The following is a 16,874-nucleotide window of genomic DNA, read 5'->3' as shown; positions in this document are numbered from 1 at the left end:
ACAAGGAGCAGACACAGGCACGGACATGCATGGAGAGTGTGCCATGTGCCAGCCCCAGCCCTCAGGCCGCTGCCAGCATGCCCGTGGCTGTGGTACGCAGTCAGTGCCCCTGACCTCCTGGTCTGCATCATCAGGCCTTGCCCCTTTCATGCGCAGCCCCCACTGGGCACAACTGACAGGGAAGAAGAGCCCTCCAGGGCCACAGGCCCCACTCCTTTGCTTGACAGAGGCACTCAACACCCCATGGGCAGTGGACACTACAGCCCACCTGGCTGTGAGACAAGCTGAGAGAGGTGGCATACAGAAACATGTCACATAGCAGTGAGGGTGAAGCCAGGGTTTGAACCCAGAACCTGTCCTTGGGCCTTCTGGGCCACTAAGGGTTCAAGGGTGCAAGCCTGCACAGGCCCCATGGGCCTGGGTGACCATCGGTGGAGCTGGTCCTACCATGGAGCTTCCTACCACCATGTCATGAATGGACAGCCTACTGACAATCCAAGGCCCTGAGTCTCAGGACAGAGAGGATGAGGATGAGGGTGGGTGGGCAGGAGCAGGAGACAGAGGTGAAAGATCTCTGCTCTGTGATCTCCGCTATTGTGGATCTTTCAGTCATTCGACAAATATCTGTGGAGCCGTTACTCGAGGGTGGGAGGCATGGTCCCAGTTGGACAGACACAGGCCAGGTCCCAGCTCTGCCCCCTTCCAGCCATGTAGCCAGGCCAGGTCACTCCCCAACCTGGGCCTCAGTTTCCTCACTTGCAAAGTGGAGATGACATGCCCTCCTTCTCACTGAGTCACTGTGCAGATGAAATGAGATAACACGAGGGGAGCCCTGGCATCGAGTGGGAGGAGCTCAGTGAGCTCAGCTGCTACTTCTACTGCTACTACTATTATTACAAGAGGATGACTTAGGCCCTCCGGGCGCCCCAGCCCCGACCAGAGACCGGACATGCCCACAGGGGCCTCTCTGAGGTGCAGAATCGCGGGCACGCAGGAAGTGGTGCGGACACCGGGCCGCATCCAGCCAGGGGCCCCGGGCACTTCCGGAGACCGCGGGTCCTCGAGTTGGGTTTTGAAGGAGGGAGGTGTTCACTGGGCAGAGGCAGGGGTGAGGGCGGTGCAGGCAGCAGGACCGGTGTGAGCACTGGCCGGGAGGTGGGAGGTACTCAGCTCTTGGAAGGAACAGCAGGCAGCCCGCTTGGAGGGCAGGTTGGAACTCGCTGGGCGCTTGTGGGAAAGCCGGTCCTGGGAGCCTGGAGGGCTGGGCTCCAGCATCTGAAGTCACCTCTGACAGTGGGCAGCCTGGCACAGGGGGCTCCCAGTCCTCCCCAGCCCCACCCCCTGCCCTGGAAAACCCAAGACTCTAGAATCATCAGGGCCTGGGACAGGGAGCCACACGCAGGCCCATTTCCACATGGGCTCCCCACCCCAGGGAAGGCACAGCAGTGAGGAGGCTAGAGGGCGAAGGGGCCTCTGTTCCTAAGAGAGCTCCAGGAGGGGTCACCCAGCCCCCAGTCAGGTAGACAGAAGAGCGAGTGCAGGCCCGAGACCACAAACCTGCTTAAACCCCAGCCTCATGACCCACCGATGCCAGCCTGACCACAGGTACCCCCAGCCCTGCCTTCTGCTCACGGGCTCGGGGCACAGGGTGCCGAGGAGGCACCACCAGCATCCAGGGAGGGGCGGGGCGGGGGCAGCCCAACAAACCCAGCTCCTTGATGGAAAATGCCTGTGCTGCTTGTTATTTCTATTTTTTGCTCTCCCCTGAAGCCGGGGCTCTTTGTGGAAATGCTTCCACAAGACACCGCCCGGACGGTGGCTGCCCCATTTGGAGTGGCCAGGTCCCAGCTAACCATGGAAAAATCCACCCCCAGCCTTCCTGCCATGTGCTTCTGCAGCCAAAAATGTTTTTATAGTAATATCCATCTATTTACAACCTGAGATCTAAGAGGGTTTTGTTTTTTGTTTGGGGCTTTTTTTTTTTTTTTCCTTTTAAACCATCCCTGAAGGATGCTTTTTTAGGTACTTTGGCCTATTTCATGGGCCTGTCTCGGCGTAGTCTTGTAAACACTCTCCGGAATCACTGGGTGAATAATATTTTTAAAGGCCCCTGTCTGCCTGGCAGGGGCCCCTGAGACTGGTGTCTGGTTGGATGACTCCCAGTAGTTCCTAGGACAGCAAGGGGCACCTCCTCTGCTCTGGTTCCTTCCCCCAAAAGAGGGTCCATGTGATCCTGAGTTGGTGACCAGCAGGACCTCACAGGGCCTCTGGGCCCTTGGCCCCCAACACGCAGAGCAGGGGCTTGGGCACTCACGCCTGTCCTCACCGGTGGGTGACCTGCCTCTGTCCCCAAACACACAGCCCAGGGGGCCCTTTCTCACTGCCTCTGTGGCTCCTCTGGGGGTCACACTTTCCATCTGTAATGGTAGATGACCCAAGATGAGAGGTGAGGGTGAGGCCCAGAGAGCCAAGGCCTGCTCAAAATCACAGTGAGGGCTCATGGAACTACCCTGGTCCTATCCTGTCTCTCTACTAGTCTGGAGGACACAGGAAAGCTGCTTGTCAACACCTGGCCTCCAGTGTGTGCTGCTTTAGTGAAGGGAAGGAGCAAGGATGGGGGAAGAGGGGAAGGGTGAGGAGGGGAGAGGAGGGGAAGACAGGGGGCATGGGATAGGGAAGAGAGGGGAGAGAGGGGAGAGGAGGGTAGGGGAGTGGAGGGTCCCTTCTGCGGCTGGCTCTGGCCCTCCATGAATGCCTGAAACCCCACACTGCTCCCACCGCACCTGTCAGCCACTCCTGGCCCCAAAGGTCAGCTGGCCCTGCGCATGCAGACCAGGCAGGCAACAGAAAGGTAGGGTACCATGTGAGTCAGGTGCTCTGAAGGCAGCCATTTACTTCCATCACGGGTAGGAGCCTGCTTCCAAGCCTCCAGGAAGCTAAGGGAAGTTTGAGCAAAGCCTTCAAGTGAGCCTGAGGCCTAAAGGGTTAGGGGCCACTATGTGGAGAAGGACCAGGATTTCAGAGAACAGGAGAGATGCTCCTAGGAGTCCCAGCTGCCTGGGCCAGTGGGGCAGGTGCGGCTAGGAGGCTGGAGAGGGCTCGTGCTCCTAAGAGTTTCGAGTCAGGAGAGGAGGACACTGAGGCTTCCTAGGTGCATCCTGGTGCACCTGGTTTGCGAACACTGCTGGGCACCGTCTCCACCAACCACCCAGCCCTGCAGACCAGGACTCCCACTTCCCCATTTCCCAGATGGAGACACTGAGGCTGAGGGACAGTGGGAAGCCTCAGAACAATCACCAGCCCTAGACGTCACCCACCCCCCCACTCCCCAGCCTTGAGCAAACTGCTCCAGCGCCTTGCACATCACAGAGTGGATGGGTGTTGTGGGGGTGGGGGGGATCAACTGGGCAGGAGGAGGGCCAGACAGCAAAACTAGAGGACTGGGTGCTGGTGTGGGTTCCAGGAGGGGAGGCCACCACCTGGCTAGGCCACCAACTCTCACGTGGCCCTCTCTGATCCATGGCCTGCTATAAAGTGGAAGAGGAGAGCCAACAGCCACAGAACCTTCGTGGCATGCCAGGAGAACCTGGGCCCAGGGACGTCAATCCCAGAAACCATGGGAGCCCAAGAAGGGCCTGCGCCCAGAAAACCAGCTTCACCCGATAGCACATCCCTCCCTGGCTCTTCCCCTCCATGCCCTCTCCAGACGCCACCCGTCCGGTGAGAAGGCAGGGTGTTTTATCGGGAGCATTTATTATCGACAATTGCTCCATGAATCTCCTTCTATACACATACATATACATAAGAGGAGGATAAATATGCAGGGAAGAGCCACCGTGCCCAATCTCACTGATGGAGTCAACTTGCCCCCATAAAGATAACGGGAAATGATTCATAATATTTATTTGACAGACATGATATGAACCGTAATAGCCTGTTGGGATTAAAAATATCCGTACGTCTCTGTCATCCACCAATGTGGTTTAAATATTATATATGTGGCCACTGCGGCAACAGGGAGCGGGAGCAGTTATTGATAGCGGCCATAAAAGGAGTCGTTGTGCGCTGAGGAATGGGGAAAAGAACCAAGGAGTTTGCCCTAATGCTCCTCTGTGCTCGCATCGCATCGGAAGCTCAGGGTCCCCAGGCCCCTCGCTCCCTGGCTGGAGAACCCGCCCCACCACCAGCCTGTCCCCAGCCTCCACCCAGCAGAGAGCAGCACCCCCTGCCCACCATGCCCGCCACCCTCCAGTAGGTCATTCCTTGCTTCAAAACTCTTTCATGCTCCCCGCTGCTGGCAGTGGCCTGAGGGATAAAGTCCAAACTCCTAAGGGAAGGGCCCAGGCCCTCCCTCCTCCCAGCAGGGCCAGCACCCAGCCCTTCCCACAAGCCAGGCCACCCCCAGGCCAGCAGGGCAGGACTGCTATTCTGGACCACAGCCTGCAGCTGGTCAGCCTGCAGCACTCCTGAAGGCCCGACTCCCAGGGGCCCCTGCCTCAGCACACACACACACCCAGGCCTGGCTGGGGCAACCTGTACCCTGAGTGCCTCCATGGGGCCTGTTTCTTTGATATTCCCAAAGGCAGGGACCCAGGATCACCAGCTTTCTATTGGGTGGTGGGAGCTGGAAATGATCTCAGAGGGAGGGAGGAAGGGAGGGAGGGAGGGAGGAAAGGAGCTCCCCTTGCAAGCCCTGCTAGGGGTGGACTCTCAGGATCCCCATTTCCATCTCCTGGCTTGGTCCTTCTAGGCTTTTCTCCTAGGACCTCAGCTTACCTACTGGTGCAATGTGCCTTCAGCATGGTGGGGAGTGGGGTAAAGGTCCCTGGAATACCCAGAGGCATTTAGTTACTCACATGAAGCTTTTTGGGGTTTGCTCTGGGAAGTGCCCTGAGGAAATCTCAGGGAGGGTTACTCTCCCTTCACTACCACCCTACCTCACCCCCCCCCACCCAACTTAGCCCCAGCCACCGGCCCCCAGTCTGGGAGCCCCGTTCCCATGCTGATGAATTAACAGCTCAGGGTGACAATTGGCCTTTGTCTGTCTCACTAATGAGGGTCCCAGCTCCCCAAAGGAGCAGCTTCTGAGCTGAGACACCGGCAGGGGGGGCAGGGCTGTCCTGGAAATGAGGTTGCAGAGGAGAGGCGCAGAGGAGAGACCCAACTGCTTGCAGTGCCTGGGGTCTGCGCCCTGGCGCCGCCCTAAGAGAGATGATGGACAGGGGAAGGTAAGCACCAGGCCAGAGCATTACTAGTGACCAAAGGACACATTGTGCATGTTTCTCGCGCTGCAGGCACAGATGTCACTTTACAAACCCTTTCGGGGAGACCTGGTTCCCACTAAGGCCCCTGCTGCCACTGTTCCCAGCCTCCTGCTTGCTGGTCACGTGTGGGGCTCCCACTTCCACCAGTAAACACCCAGGCTGGACAGGAGTTCCTGCTGTTCACATGGTGAGTCCCCAGGGCCTCTCTCTAGCAGTAGAAGGCTGTCCTTCTGGCTCCTTCCACTTCACCCACAGACCCTGCCAGAGCCCCACACCCAGTGGGCACTCGTGGAGGGGGCTGGCTGTCCTCACCTGGTGCCTGCCCTGGCCCCTGTCCTCACCTCTGCGCTGGCATGTGAGTGTCAGGGTCCCCACCTGCCTCACAGGGCCCCAGAAGTGGAGGAATGAAGACCCAGGAGGTCACCAGCCCCATGCCCCACCTGGACAGCTGGGGCTTCAGATGCGCTTAATGACGTGTTACATTTTTTTCCCCTTGAAAAGATTGTCTTTACTGTCATAAAATGTTTTCATGGATAAGTGAGCTAGCAAACACACTCGGATGTGCCTTTGGACAAGACTGTCTTGTCACCCTCACCCCACCTATCCCAACATCAAGACGGACGGGACATGAGATTGGAGAAATGAATAGAGCAGCTGGACAGAGGGAACCCCACGGAGATAGAGCCTAATGTCTTGCTTGGTTCCATTTCCTCAAGGACCCTGGTGTGGAAGTGCAGGTGGAAGGCAGGGGAGGGGCCACGCCCCGGGTGGGGCCAGCTGGGGAATCCCTGAGCCTGCCCGCTACCCCCCCACACACTCCTGAGGGGCTGCCCAGTTACCACCAAGTCACAGACTCCTGAATCAGGAGGGAACCCCAGCCGAGGGGGAAGACGGGACTGACCCTGTAGGGTTCAAGTGTGGATCAGAGGAGATAATGTCTGGAAAGCTGCCAGCACTGGCCTGCCCCGAGCCAGTGCTGGATAAACGGCACGGCTAATAGGATTACCAGGCCCAGCTGGGGCACAGCTCCCCACGCACCTTGTGCCTTCGATCAGGGCACCTCTCAGTCAAGAGCCCAGCAATTGTCTGGGGAGGCAGCATGCCCAAAGCCAGGCTCCAGTGTTACCCTGGGGAAGCCATGTGGCAGAAATTTCCAGATCGTGCTGCAGTTCCTCTGCTGGTCCCTGGTACTCCAGGTCCATTGTCGCGGAGTCTGCCATTGATGGGGTGATGGTGGGGGGCACGGGCCCTTGGGAGCTGAGCCAGTTCAGGGCTCTTCCACGCCAGCTGTGCCTTGCTGGGGGTGAGGAGGCCCTGGGTCTCAGCTCTTGAGAAGCAGGACTCCTGGGAAGGCAGGAGGGGACAGAAGGGCCTTCCAGGGGCCCTTGGGGGCCATTCGGAGCTAGCTGGAGAGCACAGGGACGGCAACAGAGAGGTACACTCTTGCCGACTACACACTGCATCGCCGCAGGCAGGGAGCGTGGCTGAGAGCTCCTGGGGGAATTCCTGGGGGAGCTGGCTGTCCCTGCAAAACATGGCCCACACCTGACACCGCTGGGCCCAAGTTGCCGCTGGCACACCACGGCCCAGCTGCTGGTCCTCTCAGCTCACTAATCAGAGAAACATTAGCCGACGGGGCTGCTATCACCCTGATAGTATGCCTGATGTTGCTTCCTGGGGTTCGGGCTCAGAGAGGTGCCCCATCCTTCCACTCCTCCAACCTGGATTTCCTCCCCCATAAAATCAGTCCCTCCCCACACCCCACTGATATGGGGTTCCAGAACTGTTTCCTGGGGATGCCCTGGTCATCAGCACCTGGGTGGGACCTGGTGCAGACCAGGAACCTGGCCCAAGTCCAAGCCCGGTCCCCCCGATGCTGTGCTAGGACTGGGTCCTGAGGACACTGTCGCAGAGGAAGGCCCAGGGACGAAGGGGAGGTGACACGCTGCCGCACAGTCATTGGGCTGACCTGTTACCACACATGTGTGCTAAAAGTAACATGTCGCCAAGTGAAAAAAACCCAGCAGTTTAAAGTTACATCCAGAAGGAGTCCAGTTAAAATGTGAACGCAGAAGTCCGAAAAGAACTTCTCCCCTCCACCCCTGTTGCTCATGGTTCCGAGTTCTAGCAACAGAGCTGGGGAGTGTTCAGATCCTCCTTTGTACTCTTCTTCCTGGCTCCGTAATGAGCCTTTATTTCTTTATGATCAGAAAAAAGTCGGGTTCACAAAGGCCTGTCTGAAATGCATCTGAGACCCCAGCACGGGTTGTGTCCCCTCTCAGAGCCCCTGGCCCGCCCAGCCCCTGCGGCCCCTGTGTGACAGCCTTGCAGCCTCATCTGTGTCAACTGTGTACAGATAAGAATGTGTTCACCCTCCCCTCCATTGGCCGCAAGGATATTTATCTGATCTGCCCACCTGTCACTGGGCCAGGCAGGATTAATAATACACTTAATTTCACAAGCACGGAAGGTTGTGTCTAAATGACCAAAATATTTGTACCACAGAACGACAAGTGAGATCATTTCAGTGGTTTTAAAAGCTGACGCAGAAGACACTTAGCTTTTGTTCCCAGCTGTCTGTTGCCAACACAGTGAATGGTTGGGTTCTTCCGAAAGGTTCTGAGCTGCAGGATGGTGCCCTGGACTCCAGTGCCCCACAAATGCCACCTTCCCTCAGCCATGCGCAGGGGGAGAACACAGCCCAGGACCCTCTTCCCTCCAGCTCCAGGTGACACACTGGTGTGACACATGCTCCATGGGCCACATTCTTCCATGGTGCCGGCCTGTGGTCACCCAGTGGGGGGCAGGACAGCAAGACCAAGGAGGAAGACCTGAGGGTCAGAGATACCCAGAAGGCACTCTAGGGCCCTCTGGCCGGGCGTCCAGGCACAGTGCTCCAAGGGCCTGGAGGTGGGCCCGGTCTGGGCAGGGGATGTGAGAGGGCAAAGCCTCCCAGTGTGGAAGTCAGACCACAGCTGGGTGGGTGGGGTGGGAACGACTACAGAGAGTGGTGGCACCAGGTGCCCTATAGGGAGCAGTGGGGTGGCTCAGGTTTGGAAGGGCTTTGCTCACCCAGCCCAGGTGCTGTTGAAAGAGGTTAGGGGGGGATGACAGGGTGGCTCAGGGGTTGAGCGTCTGCCTTCAGCTCAGGGTGTGACCCCGGAGTCCTGGGATCGAGTCCCACACTGGGCTCCCCACAGGGAGCCTGCTTTTCCCTCTGCCTGTATCTCTGCCTCTCTCTGTGTCTCTCCTGAATAAATAAATAAAATCTTGAAAGAAGAAAGAAAGAAAGAAGAAAGGAAGAAAGAGAAAGAAAGAAAGAAAGAAAGAAAGAAAGAAAGAAAGAAAGAAAGAAAGAAAGAAAAAAGAAAGAAAGAAAGAAAGAGAGAAAAAAAAGAAAGAAAGAAGGCAGTCCAGAGTCTGAGCCTAGGGGGACCTGCCCTCAGGTGCAGCGGCCTTGCTGCTGCCACTCACACAGAGACAAATGCATCATTGGGCCCATTTTGCAAGGAGGACCCAGCCTTGGAGATGCCAGGAGGCTTGCCTTAAACCACAGCTCTGCTAGGGTGCTGCCAGGAGCCTGTGCCCCTGAGCTGGCCACCCCCACCCCCAGCTGCACCCCAGGTCAGCTCAAGGGCTGGGCCCCCCCTGCCCTGAGCCCCAAAAGGATCCTGTGGCCTCACCATGCCCAGACCGCCTTCCAGAAAACTAGTGAGCGAGGTGCCCCCCAGGCCACCATAAGTGGAACTCTGAGGCCCAGAAGGAAGGAGGGGCTTGCCCAAGGCCAGAAGCTTCCAGCAGAAGCCTGAGTTGAGTGAGGCTGGGACCCTCCCTTTGACCCCCCTTCCTGTGAGCTGCAGAGGATTAGTGCCTCTTTGGGGTCCAAGCTGCCTGCCCTCCCTGAATGCCTGAGCTCTTCATCACGCCGCTGCCCCAGGAGCGCCTTTGTCTGGGAGCCACTACACACCAAGGAGCTAAGCAAAGGACTAACAGGATTTCTGGGCCGTGTGGCTCCCGCGATTACCCCTGTCGGCCCTCTGAAGAGGAATTAGTGCTGCCTTTCCTCCCTCCACCCGGACCACCAGCCCTGAGCAGCTCCCAGTACATCTGCATTTTCAGCCAGGCTTGCAGTTAAGCAGCCTTTGGGGCCTCTCTGACCTGGAGATGCCTGGACAGCCAGCAGCTCCCCCAGGGTTTGGGCAGCCCTGTGGCCTGCTGTTGGGGGGCCCCCCGGGTGGGGCGTGCCAAGAGAGTGGGGACTTCCAAGCAGTCCATGGTTGATCCCCTGTTATGCTGGCTCACACACCCCTGGAGCTCAGGCAATCCCTTTGGCCACCCTGACCCTGTTTCCTCCCCACTTAAAGCCAGGGCCTCACGACCCTTCTGGGACACCCTACTGGGAGACCGCCATAAGCTCATAATGCAGCACGGGGTGTCAGGCGCACAGTAGTTGTGTGATTCCTGTGACATTGTCCCAAAGTGTCACTGCTGTGGCTGCATCCACGATGCTCACCAGGGGTGCAAAGTCTAAGCCTCATGACCCTGTGACAGGCACCAGGTTTTCTGGGTCCCCTGATGAAAGGTGCCTGAAAGTACTGTAGCTGCCCCCCAGGGGTGTCCCAAGGCTTTGCCTGGAACTGCCAAGAAGTCCTGGGCTGGCACCCATATCGGTATCCCCATGAGGCTGCGGTGGCCTCCACCTACCCAGGGCAGCACCCCGCAGGTCTCCTTTGGCTTCTTTCCTCCAACACGGAACCCAAAGTACAAAACTTCTGTGTGTTGGTTACCCACATTCTCCGGGGCACTCCGGGCAGGCCTGGCTGTGAGCCTTGGTCTCCTCACCTGAGAAAGGGCATAGCAGTAGCCCTCCAGGGCAGTCACAGCACCAAAGATCATGGCACAGTGCACATCCTGAGTGAACACTCCATACATCTTGCCTTAAAAAAATAAAAATAAAACTTGAGTGTTGGAAGAGGAAACAGGAACTCCCAGAGACCCCCCAAATCATCTGTGTGGGAGGCAGGAGGCTGGCTCTTCTCCCCTGAGCTGAGCACCCACACTTCTCAGACAACTCAGTGGCTGGCTCGCGGCCTCTTTAGGGACTTTTCTGGAGGAGGTGTCCGCTCTGACCTAGAGGGCCCAGGCCTGCTCCCCACCAGCATGCCCAGCTAGAACGAGAAGACATAAGCCACTTCTACACCTGCCCCAAGCCGACTGTGTGGATGATCACCAAGGGTGTGCCCAGCTGTGGGGGATGTCACAGCTCTGTGACAGCAGAGAGGTCTGTGTTGAGTTCCTCCTCCCCTGTAGATGAGCCCTGTGTCTGGGAGCCTGGATGAAACCCCCACACATCTGAGCCTCTACTCCTCATCTGTGAAATGGGTCAATAGAGCCTCTGCAAGGCTGGCTCAGAAGAGAAGATGAGGCTATTTTCCGGATTATAAGTCTGCAGTAATGGCCCACAGCCTAGGTGAAGAGGCAAGACAGATGTCTAAGTTCAAAGGACAGATTGATGGCACCCAGGAGGGCCAAGACATTGCATTGACCCATGAAGAGACAGGTCCAGAGAGAGGAATGGACTCAGGCACCAGGTGGTGGGACCAGTGGCCTGAAGCCATGATCTGGAGGTGACAGTGACCGCAGCAGAGATGGCAAGATGGCTTCTAAGGAGGAAGGTGGTGGGGTCTGAGATGGGTGGGATGGGTGCAGCCTGTGTGAGAACCACCTAGCAGGTGACCCTGTCCTCTCCATGTTGGCCCAAGGAACTCACGGCATAGCAGCCGGCTTCTTTCCTGGTGCCTGGAACTAGGATCACAGGTAGGACTCCTGGGTCCAGCCTGCCCTCCCCAAATACAGGCAATCCAAAAATTACTCCATGCATCCAAATCCATGGATGCAGCTAAAGCAGTACTGGGAGGGACAGTTAGAGCTTTATTTTTTTTGAAGATTTTATTTATTTATTCATGAGAGACAGAGAGACAGAGAGAGAGAGACAGAGAGGGAGGCAGAGATATAGGCAGAGGGAGAAGCAGGCTCCATGCAGGGAACCTGATGGGGGTGGGGGACTCGATCCCAGAACTCCAGGATCATGCCCTGGGTGGAAGGCAGGCGCTAAACTGCTGAGCCACCCAGGGACCCCCTAGTTAGAGCTTTAAATGCTTATTTTGGAAAAAAAAGGTTTAAAATCAGTTACCAAAGGTTTCACCTTAAGATGATTTAAATTAAAAAAAAAAAAAGGCAAACTAAATCCAAAGTAAGTAAAAGGAAGGAAATAAAGAGCAGAAGTCAATGACATAGAAACAGACCACAGAGAAAATGAACAAAGCCAAAAATTCGGTCTTTGAAAATGCTAATGAAATCGACAGACCCCTGGCTAGGATGATTGGGAAAGAAAGAGCACAAAAAGCACCAGTACTGGGAATAAAGAGAGGTTATCAGCACAGACCCTACAAATACTTATGAGAGAATGCTGTAGACCAAGAAATAGGACAATATGGATGAAATTGACACATTTCTTGGAAGAGAGACTTTACAAAATTGTCACAAGAAGGAATAGAAACTCTGGTCAGCCCTATAGCTATTAAGGAAATTGAATTTGTTATAAAAGATCTTCTCAAAACCCCAGGCCAGATGGTTTCACTGATGAATTCCATCAGTCACTCGAATCTTTTATCAAAGATTTTATTTAAAAATGTTTTTTTCAAAGATTTTATATAAATCCTTATTAAATTTTTAACAAATCAAATCCAACAATATAGAAAAGGACTACCCTTAAAAAAAAGGTGGGGGGGGGAGCCTACCCAATGATCAACTGAAATGTATCTTAGGGACACAATGTCGGTTCAACATTTGAAAGACTACCAACAGAATTCACCCTATTGACAGACAAACGGAGAAAATTCATATAAAAATAGGATGATTTCAAAAGATTCAGAAAAGCTTTTAACAAAATTCATCATCCAGTCGTGATGGAAACTCTGAAAACTAGATAGGAAATTATAGAAGCAGTATTTCTCAAATTCCAAAAGAGAATCTATAAAAAAAAAATAAGCAACATAGTATGGGGCACCTGGTTGGCTCAGTGTGGAGCACGCGGCTCTTGATCTCAGGATCGTGAGTTCATGCCCCACATTGGGTGTAGAGCTTACTTAAAAGAAAAAAAAAATACAGAAAAAACAAGCAACATATAGCTAACATCACCCTTAACAGTGAAGGTGGACTTGTTTCCTCCTGAGGTTAGGAACAAGCAGGGGGCAAATTGGCTTTTGTATGTGTTAAAAAGATGTCCCTCATCCCCCAAAAGCAGGCTGCATGGGCTCTGCTGGCCCCTGTGCCACACCTGGGCCACCTAGCACTTGGCTGCATTTTTCTCCCCAAGCTCCCAAAATAAAATACCATTACTGGTGTGTGCTGGGCCTGTCTGATCAGAGGATTCTGAACTTCACCTAAGGGGTGGGATTCGGTTATTTCCCTGCTATAGCCAGAACCTGGGGCCTTTCACGGAAGAAAAACCCAGAAAGGCTCCCTTCAGCCTTTAGGGGTCAACCTTTGCGACTTGCCGTAGGATGGCCCGTGAAGGCCCAGGGGACATGGGCTGGGGGTCAGACAAGACCCGGCTCAAATCCTGGCCTTGTATTGTGACTTTGGTTCAGCCCCTGAAACTCTCATCTGTAAAATGGGCAGGAAAGGAAGCCGCCTCCCCCGGGCCAGTTCCAACGCTCTGTGAGCCCAGGGTGGACCATGGTCTGGGCTCGTGGGCGTTGGCACCTCCCCCCCCTCTGACTTGGCACATACTCCTGCTCCCTCCTCACTACCCACTCCCCTTTTCCTGGCAGCAAACCCAGGACCTCCCAGTGGTTCCCTCTATAGATGGGCCTTCAGGAGAGAGTGCCAGGCTGTGGTCAGCATGTGGACCACCGGGGGCTGTTGATATGGCCCACTTCAGCATAGCCTTCCCTCCGGGGCTGCCCTGCTCTTGAATGGCATGCTTGGGGTCACTGGTGGTGCCCCCACTGGCTCCTGGGGGTAGTTCTTGTTTCACCTTGGGCTCTTTCCAGGGCCATACGTGGCCTTCCCTCTGTGACAGTCTCAGCTCTGCGACCACCAGCTTCAAAACACACCTGCCTTCCCCCATGCTGAGAAGTCAGGGGGCTGAACAGATCTTTGTCTAAAGTGGACCCCACCTCAGGGGTCACAGGCCCAGACAGGGGACCTAGGTCTGTGACGCCAAGCCAAGCAGCACCTCTGGGATGCTCCTCTGTGATGTGACTGACCCCAGAACCATCCAAACCCTTTATTCCAGTTGGTTATTGCTGCACACACACACTCCCCCTGAATATAGTGCCTCACGATCCTTCACAATGTATGGGTAAGCTATCCCATCAGGGGTCCCACTTGGCAACCCTTCTGCTCCACGTGGCATTGGCTGGGTTCACTTGGTGCCACTCAGCTGGCAGCCAGGCTGGTCTGGAGCGTCTAAGATGATTTTACTCACAAGTGTGGTTCTTTAGCAGCATAACTAAAAGAAAGGCTGGGCTCAGCTGGGACTGTTACTCAGATTGCCTACACGTGGTAGGCATTTTGGTCTCCCCAAGATGGTGTCTCGGGGTAGCTGGACATCTTATGTCACAACTTAGGGTTCTCAGAATGTTCTAAGGGCCTGTGGGTTATGAATGCTGCAAGGCTTCATCTGACCTGGACTTGGAAGTCACAGGACATCATTTCCCCCATGTTCTACTGGTCAAACAAACTATGGAGCCAGCCCAAATTCAAGGGGGAGAGAATTAGACTCAGTCTTTCTGTAGGGAGGGATCACTTTGGAGGGACTCTTCAGCAAGGCTATTTCTTTGGTTGGCCGAACAGAGAGCTGACGAGAAAGGTGTTTTATCATCTCCATCAATATCATCATCATCTTTACCATCATCAACACCATCATCATGATTACCAACATCACAGTCATTATCACCGTCACCATCATCACCGCCATCACCTCCACCATCACCGCCACCATCATCATCACCACCATCATCACCATCACCACTGCCATTAACACCATTACCACCACCATCATTATCACCACTGCCATCACTGCCACCATCATCATCATCACTACCATCACCATCACCACCACTACCACCACCACTACCACAATCACCACCACCACCATCACCGTCAGCACCTTCACCCTGTGCTGTGCATCTCTGAGACCGAAGCTATCAGAATCCCTATGGAACAGATGAAGAAACTGAGGCAAAGATTAGTTTGCCCACGCTGACCCTGATGAAAACATCAGGCCCTGGATACAAGTGGGTCCATCCCACATCCTGCCTGTGTGCCCTCTTTTTAAGCACCAGCTCCCCTAGTCTCTCCAGAACCCTCACAGCAAATCCTTACCGCAGACTTGCAAGGGAGGCCTTATCAGCCCCCGCTAGTCAGGGAGATCAGGGCACAGAAAGGGACGTCAGCATGTGGCTGGAGGCCCAGTCTCTTATTTCCAACATTCTTTCTGGTCCTGCTGGAGCTGCCTGAGATCGGGAGATGAGCAGAAGGGGGTACACAGAGCAGACGGTGGTAGTTCTGTCTACACTAATCAAGTTAATTAGATAATTGCCACTTCATGATGCTTGGTGTTGACACAACCCTGAATTTGTTTTTTTCCAGAAGCTTTCCCCTGAGCCTCAGGGGAGGCTCCCCTGGATAGCAGATAGGGCCTCCTGCTCTCCCAGGACAGGGGCGGCGGGTGTCCTTTCCTAGCAGCGGCACACAGTGGAAGGGCTGAATGACTGTCCTAGGTCACCAGGCGACTGTGGATGAGGTGACAGGAGGAGCCTCGCATCTGCCCACTGCCTCTGGCTCTAACAACTAAATCACCCCAAAGAGACATGTGTGATTTCATTTCTATTCCATCTGCAGGAGGGGGAAAAAAAATCAATGTTTGCTAAATGAAAAGGAAAAAGATAGGCAGGAGGAAAATGTATTTTCAACTTTTAATGGGGCATTATTGACAATGACAAGTCCAAAGGCAAGCAGCAGGCCTGTCTAGCCATGGGGCTCGGCTGGGATGGAGTGCCAGGGGCCGGGGAGGACAGCGACCCCTTCTGCCAAGCTTAGGGTGGCCCTCAGCCTCTGGGTAAGCTCTAGCTGGGTGCCCAACATGGGCAGGGGAGGCAGGGGGCAGGTGGGAGGGCAGGGCAGGGTCTCCTCTGTGTGCAGGAGGGAAATTAGAGCCAGGATGAGGCCTTCCTGCAGAGCCCACACCCTGCTCGGGCCGCAGAGGGCAGGAAGGATGGGCGTGGGGTGCCGCTCGCAGGGGGCTCACTGCCCCTTGAGTCTCCTGTGGCTTCAGACACCTATGCTGGGGGGCTGGTTTGGGTGACATGGATTGGCAAGGGCCAGGTTTTTTTTTTTTTTTTTAAGATTTTATTTATTCACTCATGAGACACAGAGACACAGGCAGAGGGAGAAGCAGGCTCCCTGCGGGGAGCCCAAGATGGGACTCGACCCCAGGCCCCCAGAATCACGACCTGAGCCAAAGGCAGATGCTCAACCACTGAGCCACCCAGCAGCCCCGGCAAGTCAGGTATGATTCATTCCTTGACTCTGGTGTCTATTTAGAGAAAAATCGTTGAACTTCTACGCGGCGGCACAGTGGGGACACAGTAGTGACTGGGGCAGGGGTTCTGTCTGTGGGGTTCCTGGTTTGGTAACTATAGTGATAGATGGTGAGCAGGAAGCTAGGGGCGCCAAGGCCAGAGGAGGCCTCACAAGGAAGGGGAGTCCCTGAGGAAGCTTGTTTTCAGTGGAAGGAGCCACATGAATGGGGCCCCAGAGACCAGAAGGGCTAGCGAGGCCGAGGGCCGGGGGAGCACCGCGGGGTCCTGCTGCAAGGAGAGAGGCAGGGCTGAGCCGTGGGCTGCCAGGGGGTGCCCGGGGCCCCCCACCACTGCCCTCTCTCCCCTGGGGGGGCTCGGACAGACATCCACGTCGGGGCAGGTCCAGGCTTTGCGGGGCAGGGTCCTAACACACTTTGCAAGCCTCTTGAAGAAAATAAACACAAAATCCCAACTACAGAGTTAGGTCCAGGGCCTGAGCGACAGCCCCTGTAGGTGAGGGATGGACACGAGGCTCCGGTCGCTTCCCAGCAAATCCCCACCCACCTGCGCACAGTCATGTCCTCTCCTTCTCTACGTTCTGGCCCATGGCCCTGCTGACTGCCGTGGCCTGGCAGTGTCTGGCCCTGACCAGCCTCAGGCCTCTCGGCCTGCCCCGGGGCCCAGCCTTGACTCTCTCACCTGGACTTGTCTCCTGGTGACTATCGTGTTTGCTTTCAGGACTTTCAGGCTCAGAAGTGTCCGTTTCCTGGGGACTTGTGGCTCTGCCAGGGAACCGGCTCCACTCAGAGGATGCAGGCCCTGCAGACCCCTCGAGTTGCCTCGGGACAGGATGTCTCCCCAGTGACAGGACTCACAGTGTGCGCCACTGTGGGCGTGAGTCTGGGGGACATGTCCCGGCTGAGTCTGAGGGGACAGACAGTGGAGCCTAGAGTTCTCCCGAGCTGGCACAGGGAGGTGGGCCAGAGCCAGCCACAGCACAAGGGAAAGGCACCTGCAA

The sequence above is a fragment of the Nyctereutes procyonoides genome, unplaced genomic scaffold (genome assembly GCF_905146905.1).
Source record: "Nyctereutes procyonoides isolate TBG_1078 unplaced genomic scaffold, NYPRO_anot_genome, whole genome shotgun sequence".
NCBI lineage: Eukaryota > Metazoa > Chordata > Mammalia > Carnivora > Canidae > Nyctereutes > Nyctereutes procyonoides.
Note: the sequence above shows the minus strand (reverse complement) of the source record.